Source organism: Phacochoerus africanus, chromosome 2, assembly GCF_016906955.1.
Source record: "Phacochoerus africanus isolate WHEZ1 chromosome 2, ROS_Pafr_v1, whole genome shotgun sequence".
Lineage (NCBI taxonomy): Eukaryota > Metazoa > Chordata > Mammalia > Artiodactyla > Suidae > Phacochoerus > Phacochoerus africanus.
In genome coordinates this window covers 277,962,909-277,975,808 of record NC_062545.1, presented here as the reverse complement: position 1 = coordinate 277,975,808, position 12,900 = coordinate 277,962,909, and the positions used below count along the sequence as shown (strand labels likewise).

Genomic DNA, 12,900 nt, shown 5'->3' with positions numbered 1-12,900 from the left:
GTTCCCAAGTGTCCTTGGCGCTGGAGTTGGCCCTGTTGACACCCGTTGGTCTGGAGTTCACCCCATGTGGCCTCGGGCCATAGGCCTGGGCTCTGTCTTTAACTGGATGGGGGACACACAATTCTGGGCCGGGGTCCTTTGAGGCCTGGGGTCACCTGAGAGCCGGCGAGGCCTCTGGGGCTGGGACGGTGAGGACAGCGTTGGCTCCTCATTGCCCGAATGCCGGACCTTTCCTCCCCTCCCCCATTCCCAGAGGCCAGATTTTGTCCCAACCCTTCCTGACCTCAGGGGCAGGTCAGCTAGGCCTGCCCTCTGACCCAGCTCAAGGCGGTGGTTCCTGCGGTCCCTTCATCCTTACTCCGAACCCCCCAAGGCCTCCCTTGCTTTCTGCCTGTGCCCTCTGCTCCAGCCCAGCCGTGCACCTACTGTGTGGGACCCCCAGCTGCTGCCTGGGGTTGCAGGGTCCCTGGTGAGCCCCTGGGGAGTCCTCTTGATCTCCTCGTCCAGGCGGTCTGCCCATGCTCAGGAAGCCCCTCTGGCTGCCCAGCCCTGCCCTCCCATCTTGTGGGGGACAGAGCCACCGCCTCTGGACAAAGCACGGGCTGCTCAGGGTCTTCCTTTCCCTGCAGGGCAGCCGGTGACCCACTCTCCGCGGCCCCTGTTGGAAATGCACTCCCAGGAAAGTTCCTGGGCCAAGGAAGGAACCGGCTGGGATCAGTCCACCTGTGGCCCCTGCGGGCCCCAGGCTGGACGCTGCGGTGGGGACAGTTTTAACGAGAGTGTTCTGACCCAGGCGACTCACAGCAAAGGGAAAAGACCAACCCTGGAGCCCATGGCCTGGGGGCCTCTGCCCTCCATCCAGGCGGGAGGTCCCTCGCGTTTCCCTGTGCCTCCTGCTGCGGGGTGTGGGGATGCCCGGGGGCTCCCACTGGGTGAAGAGAGCCTGGGTCCCCCTGGAGCCCCTAAGACATCCCCTGGCCCCTCAGAGCCGGCAGGGCTGCAGCCTCAGAGCCCCTGGCTGCATGGGCAGCCAGTCCCTCCCAGTCCCTCTGGGCTTTAGGGCAAGACACGCACCCAGAGAAACGCAGGCTCTGAGTTTTCACAGCTCCCCCAGGGCGCGAGGGGGCTGGGGTGGGGCAGTGAGCGAGAAAATCGGTAGTTTATTCTACGATTGAAAACAAACCCTGCGTCCTTTGGAAAGACTCGGTCCTTCCCGGCTGTCGAGCTCAGACTGAGGCTGCCCTGCCATCCCGGTCCCTAGCAGGCTGTGCTGGCTGCCTCCAGCTGGGGCACTGCCACCAGTGAAATATTTACGTCAGGGGCACGGCAGCGGGCACCTCACTCGAGGAAGCGGAGGGGAGGAAGGCCCTCGGGTCGGTTTGGTTTGTTCCTGTCCTGTCATCCGTGGAAGCCGGACCATCTCTGCCTGTGCTAATGGGATCCCAGGGGACCTGAGGCAGAAGGGGGTCCCGGGCGCCGCTTCCCTCCCAAGGCAGTCGGCGGGCTCCAGCTCTGAGACCTCTTTCCTGGGGGAGGTTGTTCGCACAGCGCCGCTCAGGGGCGTCCCCTGCAGGACTCAGGGTGCAGACGCCCCTGTCTGACCACACGTTCTGCTCTGACCCTGCACAGAGAATTCCAAGGGGACAACTGGAGAAGCTGGGCTGGGGCCGGGCCACACGCAGAAGAACCATCAGCGGCACTTCAGCCCTCTCGGAATTGGCATGTTGTCACCCGGAGCCAAATCCATTTTTCTTGAATTAGACCGGAGTGCTGATTATGCCGCGTCTCCTTGCACGGTTATCAGCGCTGAGGCTCTGGCGGGCGCCTTGCCAACTGTGTCTAATTAACCATCACAGGCGTCCCGGCAGACCGGGTGGGCAGAGCCTGCAGGAAGCATACGGGCCGTGGGGGTGGTGGAGGGCGGAAGGCACCAGCGGGTCTTGGGGCCGTGGAAATGGAGCCCCCCCGCCGCAGGAAGGGCCTGAAGAATTCACCTGCCGTTCCATGGGTAAGCCCCTCGTTAAAACGGAGCCTTTGGGGCTGTCAGTGGAGTGGGGCATCTGGAAGGGCCCCAGGCTCGGACCGCTTGGGTGGCGCTTTTGTTCCCTCCCTGTGCGGCTCTGAACAGCTGACCTCTCTGTTATAAAGGCCACTTTGCAGAGCTGGGGAGACCACAACAGACCAGGCATGGGGCCGAGCTGGGCATGCCAACCTGGAGTAAAATGCCAGGGCCTGCCTCCTGGGTCGGCAAACCCAGCAGGGAGCCCCACAGAAAAGGCCCTGGGCCACGCCAGGACCTGGGTCTCAGGCTACCCTCTGCGGTGAGGCTGGGAGCAGGGGTGTGACTTGAGGGGCCTTGGCTGCTGTGTCCACACAGCTGGTCCCTAAGGGTCCTTTAGCAACCCCGGCCAGGGATGGGGCAGGGACAGGCAGCCGAGAGGGGAGGGGGGATCGAGGCTGCCTGAAGGCGTTGTGGTGGCAGCAGCTCCCATGGTCACGGTCACCTTGTCCAGGGAAGCCTCTCCCAGAAGCCTGGCCCCGGCCGGGTGGTGTCTGGCTTTAGAGGAACCACTGAAAGCTTCACCCTTGGACTGTTACGCTCTTGGGCAGCAGGAGCTGTGCGAATTGCATGGTCACAGCCTGAGCGTCGGACTCAGCCTCTGGTTGTTCGCCAAGCGTTTAGTAAGTTCTGACTGTATGCAAGTGCTGTGCCTGGGGTGGGGGTGGGAACAGGACAGGCTGGGACGGACGCCGCGCTCCACGGGCTCTGAAAGCAGACAGGATGCAGAGCTGGAGGCAACGTGATTCAAGGTGGGCACGGCCTGGGGGCCGGGGCCGGGGGGGGGGGTGTTGGGGGGGGTGCGGAGCGAGCCCCGGGGAGGGAGGAGGATGCCGGCCAGGAGCGGCTTCCAGGGGGTGGCGGCCTGGCTGGGGGCTGGGAGATGCTGACAGGGGAAGGAGGGCAGCCTGGAGGGAAGGCTGACCGGGGCATCTCCAGTGGCGATGAGGTCACGTGGGTGTGGAAGGTCCCGGCGCCTGCACGGTGGACCTCTGCTCTGGCTGGATGGCCGTTGGGTCCCGAAGGCCAAGCTTCTTCCATGGCCTGTGCCTCGTGCCCAGCCCTGCTCCATGGCGCCCAAGGGGCTGCTGCTTCCCTAGGCCCGACCCCTCCTGTGGATTACGGCACTGGGTGTGTGTGTGTGTGTGTGTGTGTGCGTGCGTGCAAGTCTGAGCACATGTGTGTGCCTGTCATGTACACACGTGCATGTGTGTGTGTCGGCACGTATGTGTGTGTCTGTTTCAGGAGAGCAGCTGTAGCCCCTGCCATATGTCCACGTCTCACCTCCACGGTCTGTTCGCTGCAGCCTCCTAGACTCCAGGGCGGGAGCAGGTGACAGGAGAAGCCACCTGATGTTTGATGCCGGTCCCTGAGCCAGCCTGGGTGCCTCTTCCCTGCTGGCCAAGGGCCGCAGCCCCAGGAAACCTCCCCCCGGGTGAGTCGGGACAGGGCCTCTCTGCCGAGTCTCATGTCTCATCAGGTCTGTAGTTGGTGGGTGAGGCTTGGTCCTTCAGTAATTGAGCAGGAGTGTTTGAAGCCGGAAAGCAGATGCTTGCTTGCAGAGCCGGGTCCTCCCAGGTCCCCAGGGGACAGGCTGGGCGGGTGCGTCACAGCAGCGTGTAATCAGAGAACTTCCCAGCACAGGGGCAGCGGCAGGCCCCGGGGGATCTGAGGATGCTTCATGTGTAATCAACATCCAATGACGGCTGGTGCTTGTCAGTGTCTCCGCCACGTGCTGACAAACACACGTGTCCTTACCTGGTGTGGTGGTGGACTTGGTGTCACCTTCGGGGGGCACGGGGCCCCCAGATGTCTGGCTCAACACTATTCTGGGTGTGTCTGTGAGGCTCCTTCTGGATGAGGTTAACGCTTGAATGTGCGGACTGAATAAAGCAGGTTGCCCTCCCACCCTGGGTGGGTCTCGTCTGATGGGTTGATGGCCTTGATGGAGCCAGAGGAGGCCCCCCGTCGTGGAAGGCGGAGTGTCTTCCTGCCTGCCCACCCGATGTTGCTGGACAGCCCTCTCCCGTCTCACACTGAGACCTCAGCCCTTCTCGGTCCTAGCTTGCCTGCCCCTGGGGCAGCACTGCCTGCTCTCCTGGGTCCCCAGCCCGCCGTCATCACTGAGAACAGCGCCTGGGTGTCGGGTCTCCTGGCCTCGCCCTCGGGAGGGTGCACGGGCCTGCACCCGGTCCCGCCCCAGCGCCGTGGTGGGCCTCCTGCGCTGTTCCTTCCCGCCGGGTGGGGTGGGGCTTCCCTGTCCTTGAGCGGCTGTGTGCCGGCTGCTTGGTCCCCGTCTCTGGGTCTCTTTGAGGACAGTGGCTGCCTTGTTGGGTGTCCCCGAGGGAGGCTTCCTTGGCCCGTGACCAGCACAGCTCTTCCTCCATGGGGGTGGGCGCTCCCTGGGGGTCGGGGGCCTAAGGAGGACCTGGCCTCTCTCCTGGGCAGCAGCGCTGGGCAGCCTGGAGTGAGGCCCTCTCCCACTTCCTCATGCCACCCTCTGCCGTCAGCTGCTCTGGAGGCTGGAACTTGCTGGGACACAGGCAGGCAGCACAAACCATGTCCCAGGGGCAGCGTGCGGGCTCCTTCCAGGGGTCTCTGACTGCTCGTCTTGGTCTCGGGCACCCCGAGTTGCCTCCTGGGTCAGGCACACGCTGAGTGGACTGGGCTGATGAGAGGTCCCTGCTGCAGGGAAGGGCCTGGGGACAGCAGCCCAGGAAAATCAAGTCACTGAGAGGGGACATTTAACCCAGAAAACAGGAGCCTGGGGACGTAGGGCTTCAGAATGGCTGATGGAAGAGGGGTTTTCTCCAGTGTTTTCAAGGGGGGCCAGCTTGGGGCTAGGAGGTTCTCAGATGAATTATTCTGCTCCCCACACGCTTCTAGGGGCCCTGGAGTGCACCTCGCAGTGAGACGAAGAGAGACTTAGACACACACACACACGTGTGCACACGGGCTCCGAGAGCGAGCCCCAGGCAGGACGCCTCGCCCGACGGGCGGTCTGCGGTCTCTCTTCCTGTCCTTCTTTTGAGCCAGCTGTTCATCTTGGGATCACAGATTCACGGGCAGGTGTAAGAACAACACAGACCGGCATTCTTCACCCGGTCCCCTCCCCGGCCGTCATATCGGATAGCGATGGAATGTTCCATCACCTCTGGACCCCCCCTCCCCCCGTCCTCCTACGCTCACAGCCGCCCCCTGCTGTCCCCACCGCCTATCCCCAGCAGCCACAGCCTTTTCTTGTCAGCAGGTTCTCTGGAAATTCATCCACATCGTTCACGTGTCAGCAGTTGGAGCCTTTTGTCCGCTGAGGAGATCTCACGGTCGGGAAGAACCACCCACTTTTGGTGATTATATGTCAAGACGCCGTCAACACGCGTGGGCAGGTTTTGGTGTGAACGTGTGTTTTCATTTCTCCTAGATGAATCTCCAGGGGTGGGTGCCATCCCTGGATCACCCTGTGGTCATGTGTGCATGTAGTTTTTAGAGAAGCCGCCCCATCTTCCCTCCCGCCGGTGAGGCCGGGGCCCAGGTCTCCACCTTCCCTTGGCTGTTGCTGCTGTGTTTCCTTTTAGCCAGTTGGATAGGATGGCGTCCCTACCTCTCAGCGCCTCCGTATCCTCGACTGTGCAATGCAGCCATGACCCACTCATGGGGCTTTTCAAGGAAGCTGCCAAGGCAGGGCACCTGCCGGAGGTGACGCTTTGCAAAGACGCGTGTAGATAAGAGCTTATCGTTAGTGTCACAAGGGATAAACAAGCCGGAGCCTTGGAAACTCAGGCTGTCCATCTTTCCTTCCTCCTCTCCCTCCTTACGGGCCAGGGGGCCCCGTCTCACCCCCCATGCGGAGGGTGGTGGAGAGTTGCATTATTTTGGGCTGAAGCGCCTGGCGCCATTCCCCCCTCCCCCGCCCCACCCTGAGGTGCTCCCTGTTCTCTGGGGAAGGGGAGGCAGGTGCCAGAGCCCTCTTTACCGGGGAGGAAACGGGCTGGAGGGAGAGGGGTGAGGCTGGCCACCTGCTTCTCCACCCCGTGTTGCTCTCCTGCCCTGGCAAACTGCCGGGGGGTTAGCACCAGAACCCAGGACAGGAGGCCCTCCTCTGCCCACTTTACAGATGACAAAACTGAGGCCTGGGTGCCAGTAAAGGGACGAGCGTGGTCCAGACACCCATCTCTCTGGCCCGAAGCTCTGGCTTTTCCCCCTCTGAGGCAGAGCTGGGGTGGGAGAGTGAGCCCTCAGAGGGCGGCTGGGAGGGGAAGAGCAGGTGTTATTGGAACAGCGACGGGAGTGTCAAGGAGAGAGTTACAAGCCAGGGAGAGGCGCCCTCTGGACACTGAGAATCTCAAGACTGGGGCCTCTGTTCATGTCGGGCACCCAGCCTCGGCCTGCGAGGCACGGAGGGAAGCCGGGCGAGGACCATGGCAGGGCCAGGAGTGAGATGAGGGTGCCGGGGCTGGGGCGGGAGGGCGGCAGGGGACAGAGTGGGCGAGTTGTGGCTGTGCTTTGCAGGTGACTGGACTGCTGACGGCTGGGACGGGTGCCCTGAAAAGAGGGGGCAAGGCGGGGACCCTTGGCTCTCACTTGGGCACCTGGGTGGATGGCGGGGACATCACAGGGAAGAAGTCACGGGTAGTGGGTTCAGGAGTCCTGTGCACCATGTGGAATGGGGGGAGCCCCGTGGCCATCAGGCGGACACTTCCACCTGCGGGAGCTGGACGTCCGGAGGGGACATCAGGGCTGGAGGTCTCTGCACAGGGGTGATGCTTAATGCGGAAGAAGGGCCAGAATGAGACCACCCAGGGCGTGTGTGGGCAGAGAAGAGAAGAGACCACGGCTCCTTGGCGAGTCCTGTTGCCAATGGCAGTGACTGGCTCGTCTCGCTCTGATGGATTTTTGCGCTTTGAGCTCTGCGGTCTCAATGTAACATGGAATGGTAATAAAAATTGCCCTGCGGCCGGGAGAGCACTGCCTCCGGATGTTCCTGCCTCAGTCCTGGGTGCAGAAGGGAGCAGCTGGAGGCAGCGGGCGGGCACAGGGGCGCCTGGCGGCAGGTGGAGCCTGCAGGTGCTAGAACGGCCTGCAGGGTGGGCGGGCGCGCCTCCGTCCTGAGTGGATGGTTCCTGTCGGGAGACCCCCCAGAAACGGCCGGAGGCACCCCGTGTCCTTCACAGTACCCTTTCTCTGTGTTATCTGGGGTACCGACCCGTGTGGGCATAGCCACCCAAAGTGGGCACCGGCTGTCTGGCCTGTCAGGATTGAGGGCAGGGAGCACACACCTGCTGTTGGAGGGCAGGGGGTGAACCCCTGGACGGCAACCGAAGTGACCCCTGGGGCCTGGCATCAGCCCCCCCTGCCAAGAGGAGGCACATTGGGAGGGGCAGAGCGGGACACCTGCTGAGTGGCTGCCCAACACCTTTTCATGAGCTGGCCCTTCTGCACTGAGAGCCCTTCTCCCCCAGGTGAAGTCCCAGAACTACTCTTCCCAGACTCCCTTGCAGCTCAGGTGCCATGTGACCTGGCTCAACCAATCAGAGGCATGCATCAGAGTCCAGCATGCAGGGCAGGAAGGAGGCTCTGCAGGGCAGGGGAGGACCTTTTTCTGGTCGGATGCTGATGACTGTGGCTTCTGAGCTCCTGGGGGCATCTTCGGTGGAGCTTTGACACCAGTTTCTGGCCTGACAAGGGAGATCCAAGGGGAGACGGGAGCAGCCACAGTGTGGCTCCAGCTATGTGTTCCAGCAGTGGCGCAGGCACCTGGTTCTCTGGTCCGGCAGGCCTGCTATGGGTTTTTGCTCTCTGAGAAGCAATCCCTTTGTGCCAACGTCAGTCTCTGAGGACCCTGTCCCACCACAGAGAACTGGGCCCGCATGGCTTTTCTCATTACTGGGCTCGAGAACCCCCAACCAGTGTGGGGCTGCTGGTTCCTTTGAGAAGCCTGGCAGCTCACTCCCGCTAGCGGATCTGCCTCCGGGGCTGGCCAGGCCTGGCCCTTGGGGGCCTGAGTATCAGAGCCCATGGTGAGCTGCTGCCACACACACGTCGGGCTGGGCTCCAGAGAGGATGGGGTGGCCTGTGGCTGGGGGTGGGGTGGAGGCAGGGCCAAGGACAGTCCCCGCGAGGTCCCAGCATGAGTCCAGCTTGTTTCTACCAGCGAAGCAGACTGGCCGTCCCCGCCTCCCCAGCAGTTGGGACCCAGGGAGCCCTTGGTGGCAGTGCATCCATGAGCAAAGGGAGAGGAGGCGGGGGCGGGGGGGTTCTCTGAGGGCATCTGTGGACCCAGCTTGTCATGGAGGCAGTGGGCGGGCACAGGGGCACTGCAGGGAAGGAGGGCTGGCGGAGGGGCTGGCAGCCTGCAGAGTGCCCCTTCCTTGAACAGGGCTGGTGGGCTCCCCTGCCCAGACCTCCCCAAGGCCCCACAGGCCTGTGGGTCACCACGTGATCAAAGACCCATCAGACAGCTTCTCCCCTCCCCGAGGCCAGCTGGTCGGCTGGGAACAAAGAGCCGGTTCTGCCAGGCCCAGGCCAGCGGGAGGCACCGCTCTGCGTCTCCCCAGCGCCCTGCCAGCCTTTCCTGGACTTCAGAGTAGCCCTGGGAGGGGCAGGCTTCTGGAGCTTTCTATCCAAACTGGCACCACAGGGGAGGCGGGCTTCGGTCTCCCTGAAGCCAGAGCTGGCAGCTGGGGCTCAGGTTTTGGAGGGTGTATGTGGAGAACACGCGCACACGCGCGTGTGTGTGTGTGTGTAGCACACGGGTGTGCCTACGCACGTGTGTGTTGCACACGCCTGCCACTGCTTTGTGAGGGCACATTTAACCGAGTCCCTCGCTGTGGGCCTGCATCCACCTGCCGATGCGTGAGCGCGTGTGCTCGAATGTACACACAGGTCGTGCGTGTGCCGTGTGTGTGCATGTGCTCGTGTGTGTCCCGGGGGGAACAGCTGTGACTCACGAGAAGGTGGTGACAAGGACACCGCGGGTCCCGTGCTGATGCAGCCCAGGCGCAAGCAGCCAGGCAGGCGCTGAGTTCAGGGTTGTGCCTTGACGGGGCCGTTTTCTCGGTGGGAGAATCGGCTCATTTCCTGAAAGGAGGAGGGTGGGACTGGTGGCCCGTCACGCTGTCCGAGGCACAGCTCGTGGGCTCTGTCACAAGTCACCCCTGCGAGGAAAGCCGGTCCCTGCGGAGGCCCTGGTGCTGGCCGTGGCCGCCTCGGGAAGGGGACAGGTGGACAGGCTTGGCCAGGACCGATCCAGACCCGGCCGAGAGCACAGGTTCTGACCCTGCCGGCAGGCGTGACCCGAGGGTGTGTCCTGCGTCCTGGGGCTGCTGCCCGCCTGGGTAAGAGCGGGCAGGTGTCTGCTCCTATTGGGGTTGGGAGGCCCCCCGTGAGCCGGGCACTGGCTGAGAGCTCCCCGACCATGTCCCCACACCCTGCTGTCCAGCAGTCCAGGCAACCCTCTCAGGGGAGGGACCTCCTTCTGTCCCTCTGGCTTCTTGGGAGGAAATGGTGGAGCTGAGGTTGGGCTGTTTTTCTTCTTCTTTTTTGTAGGAAAACAAAAGGGCCACTGCGAGCCCTGCCCTCTGAACACCCGCCCCTTCCACACCAGGTATTGGCAGAGCAGACCCCCCCAGGGCTGAAATCTAGCCCCCAGGGTGCTGGCCTCAGGAGGCTGCTGGGAGGGGAGTAGGGCCCCGGTGGAGCCCCCCGCAGGGATCAGGGATCGGTGCCCTGATGAGAGCAGCTCGGAGCCGGCCCCCTTCCCCTTCTGGCCACGTGAAGACACACGAGCCACTGTCTGCAGCCCAGACCTGAGCACGCTGGCACCCCTGGGCTGTCCAGCTTCCAGAACCGTGTGGGGTCACTCAGTTTATGGTGTTTTGTCGCAGTAGCCCTGCGGACCATGGAGGCGCCTCGGGATCCCCCTGGCAGGGCGGCTGCGGGCGGTGGAGAGACTGGGTGCCGCAGCTCCTGTCCTGAGCGGGGAGCAAACAGGCTGGGTTTCCTCCACCGTGAAGGGCGAAAAGTGGAAACGCCTTGTTTGCGGGCCTCACAGTAGCTGGATCTTCCCTCTCCCCCCGCTTCCCGCGTAACCCACCTGCCCAGTGGCTGAGCCTCCCAGACTTTGGCGACACGGCCCCTGGGACTTGGGGCTGTGGATGGACCATTTCAGGAGGGCCCTGGGGCCAGGGCACTGAGGGTCGGTAGGGAGGGAGGGCTGGGTTTCCGTTCTTTCTTCCTTTTTTTTGTGTGTGTGTCTTTTTAGGGCCGCGCCTGTGGCATATGGAAGCTCCCAGGCTGGGGGCTCAGGACCTCGTCCAGAGGAAGCAGGGACTCTTTCCACAGAGCTTTGCCTCCAGCAGCCTGGCCGTTCCAGTCGACTCACCCCCGACAGTATCACGGAGCACCTGCCTGCCACCTGGGCCGTCCAGGTGCCACCTGGTCACCCTGCTTGTAGGCAGAGGGAACCAGCGAGGCTCAGGACGTGCGATCCACAGAGCAAAGGGACAGCTCTGTCCCTGGCACTGCCCCCTGATCCCCCGGTCACGGCCCCTCCGGTCTCTGGGTGGGAAAAACGCGCGTGAGCTCTGTCCCCAGCCGTGGTGGGCTTCTGCCCCCTGCCCTAATCCTCCCGCCAGCGTTCGAGGGAGCCTCGTGCAGCCCTGTGACCCGGCCTTTGCTGCGCCACGGGCCCTGCAGGACCGGCTCCAGCGCGGCGGCTCGTGCGGAGGGAGCGTGCGGAGGAGGCCAGGCCCCTCCGGGAGCCTGCGGTGCTAATGAACGGCTGGGTACATCCCAAGCCTGGGGGTTCCTGTCCCCACACCGGCAGATCAGAAACACGCCTAAAAGCCCGGTTTGATACATTTCCAGGACGCCAGCCCCGAGCGAAGCAGAGGAGAGGTTGAAAGGCGGCAGCACGATTGATCTGCTCGTGTTTATTTTCACACGCTCTGTGGTTTGGGGACAGGCTTTGACGAGCTGTCACTCCTCTGTCCTTCTCTTCTCTTGGTCTCTTCCTTTGTCGTTGTCCGACTCCCCGGAAGGTTAATTCCGGAATCTCAGGCCAGTGCCCCCAGCAGAGATGTCCTTTGTGTCAACATCCAACCCTGAACCCAGAGAGCTGACCCCCGTGCGGCCCGACTGGCAGCCCCCAGGAGGCCCTGGGACAGGAGCCAGGACTCCACTAGGTGTGGAAGGGCCATTGGCCTGGTCAGCGGTCACTGATGGCGCTTGCAGGGCCCCGGGCCGGATGTGGGGACGGTAGCACAGCGGTGGCGCCCCCACTGCCCCCAGGAGCTCACACCAGGCTGGCGGGAGGCCACTGGGGTCCAGCCTCTGAGGCTCCCTGAGACCCAGAGTCCAGCAGGCAGCAGACACCCCAGGGTATCTGAGGGCTCCAGCTGCCCTTGTGCCCCCCAGGAGGGGAGCCTGGGGCACTCGTAACCTCCTGGACCCCGTTGCCCTCCTTCTCGCGCAGGTGCCCTCTGTCCCCAGGACTCCTTGAAATCAAACAAACAAGCCAGCTTCTCCCGGGTCCCAAGCCTCTTCCCATCCTTGTTAATATTCCTTCCCTTCTGCTACGTCTGTTTCAAAAAAGGAGAAACCAAACAACACCAATAGGCCTGTGAGCCCAGAAGCCTCCCGGGGTGGGGGTGGGGGCGGCGGAGGGAGACCCCCGAGCAGCAGCCTGAGCCTCCTTAGAAGATGGGAGGGGGCAGCCACTGCCAGGGGGAGGGGCCAAGGTGTGGGGACACTCAGCCTGGGGAGCGGGGCCCACCCAGGCCTCGCCATCTGTTGAAGGAGGAAGGGGGAGAAGCCAGCCCAGCCCCAGTCTCTGTAGAAGAGCCCCCCCCGCCCTAAGATCTAGGCATACCGCGTCCGTGCTTGGAGCAGACTGGCCACACGTTGCTGGGTCCTGCCCTCAGGGGCCACCCTGAGCCTGCCCAGCCCGGGAGGCCCCAGCCCCAGGTGTCCCCCTCGCCCCCCGGCCCTCAAGGCTGGGCCCCAAGCCTGGCCTCACCACCTGTGGCTCCATGCTCCCCGCGACGCCCGCCCCGCAGTGCCCTCGCCTCCAGATGGCCTCTGGATCTCTTCTCCGTGAAAGCGTCCATCCAGCCTGTGTGGCTGCCACTGCAGCCTGCCACCATCTCACTCCAGGCATGTTTGTGTATCTGCTTATTTATTTACCTGGGAGATGAAATGGCAGCGGTGGGGGGCGGGGGATGCGACTCCTTCTCCCGCTGCTGACGCAGGACGGCCAGGACCAGCCCATCGTCCACAGGCCCAAAGGCGTGGCTCGGGCACCAGCTTGGCAGGGACGTGGACCGGCCCGTCCTGGTCCTGAATGAAGACTGCCTTTCAGCAAGTGTCCTGAAAATGGCTCTTTTATGCCGTCTCCCCACGGTCTCCCCTCTCTGAGCAGCTGGCCGAGGACAGGTGCTGGACCACACGTGGCCCGGTCAGCCCACCTGCCTCATCAGGAAGCGCTGAGCACAGTCTGGGATGCTGGGCAGACACGTCGCCCGGGCGCCTGGAGGTTCCAGGCCTGGCCGGGGCTCCCTGCGGGCTCGGGAGCGGCAGCCGCCCAGGTCCCGTGATGCCTGTGACTTGGAGTGGCTGTGCCCCGGTGCAGGGGCTGGAGAGCTGGCGGATCCATCCACTTGCGGGTGGGTGATTTCAGGCGGGCTTCCGCCTCTCTGGGCCTCGGTAATTTCATCTGTGAAATGGGAACAGAGGCGACCACTGGACAGCGATGCGGGGGAGTCGGCGTCCCCTGAGCTGAGTCCCTGAGGGTCCCTGAGCCTGTGCACAGGCCGTTCTCAGGGGCCCAGCCTCACCCTCAGCTC

The 12,900-nt window shown here is 63.6% G+C and overlaps 1 long non-coding RNA gene across 3 annotated transcripts; it reads left to right on the top strand.

Annotated features, from left to right (window-relative positions):
• The first annotated feature begins 1,628 nt into the window (after window positions 1-1,628).
• On the top strand, window positions 1,629-7,019 carry LOC125121420 (uncharacterized). Of its 3 annotated transcripts, XR_007133457.1 has the most exons (5): window positions 1,629-2,008; window positions 2,734-2,811; window positions 3,366-3,494; window positions 4,946-5,130; window positions 5,310-7,019. It is a non-coding gene; the product is annotated as an uncharacterized LOC125121420 (long non-coding RNA). The 3 variants fall into 3 exon arrangements; XR_007133458.1 differs by lacking the exons at window positions 1,629-2,008; window positions 2,734-2,811 and adding an exon at window positions 2,022-2,682 and having other exon boundaries at window positions 3,305-3,494; XR_007133456.1 differs by lacking the exon at window positions 1,629-2,008 and having other exon boundaries at window positions 2,022-2,811.
• Window positions 7,020-12,900: the final 5,881 nt, after the last annotated feature.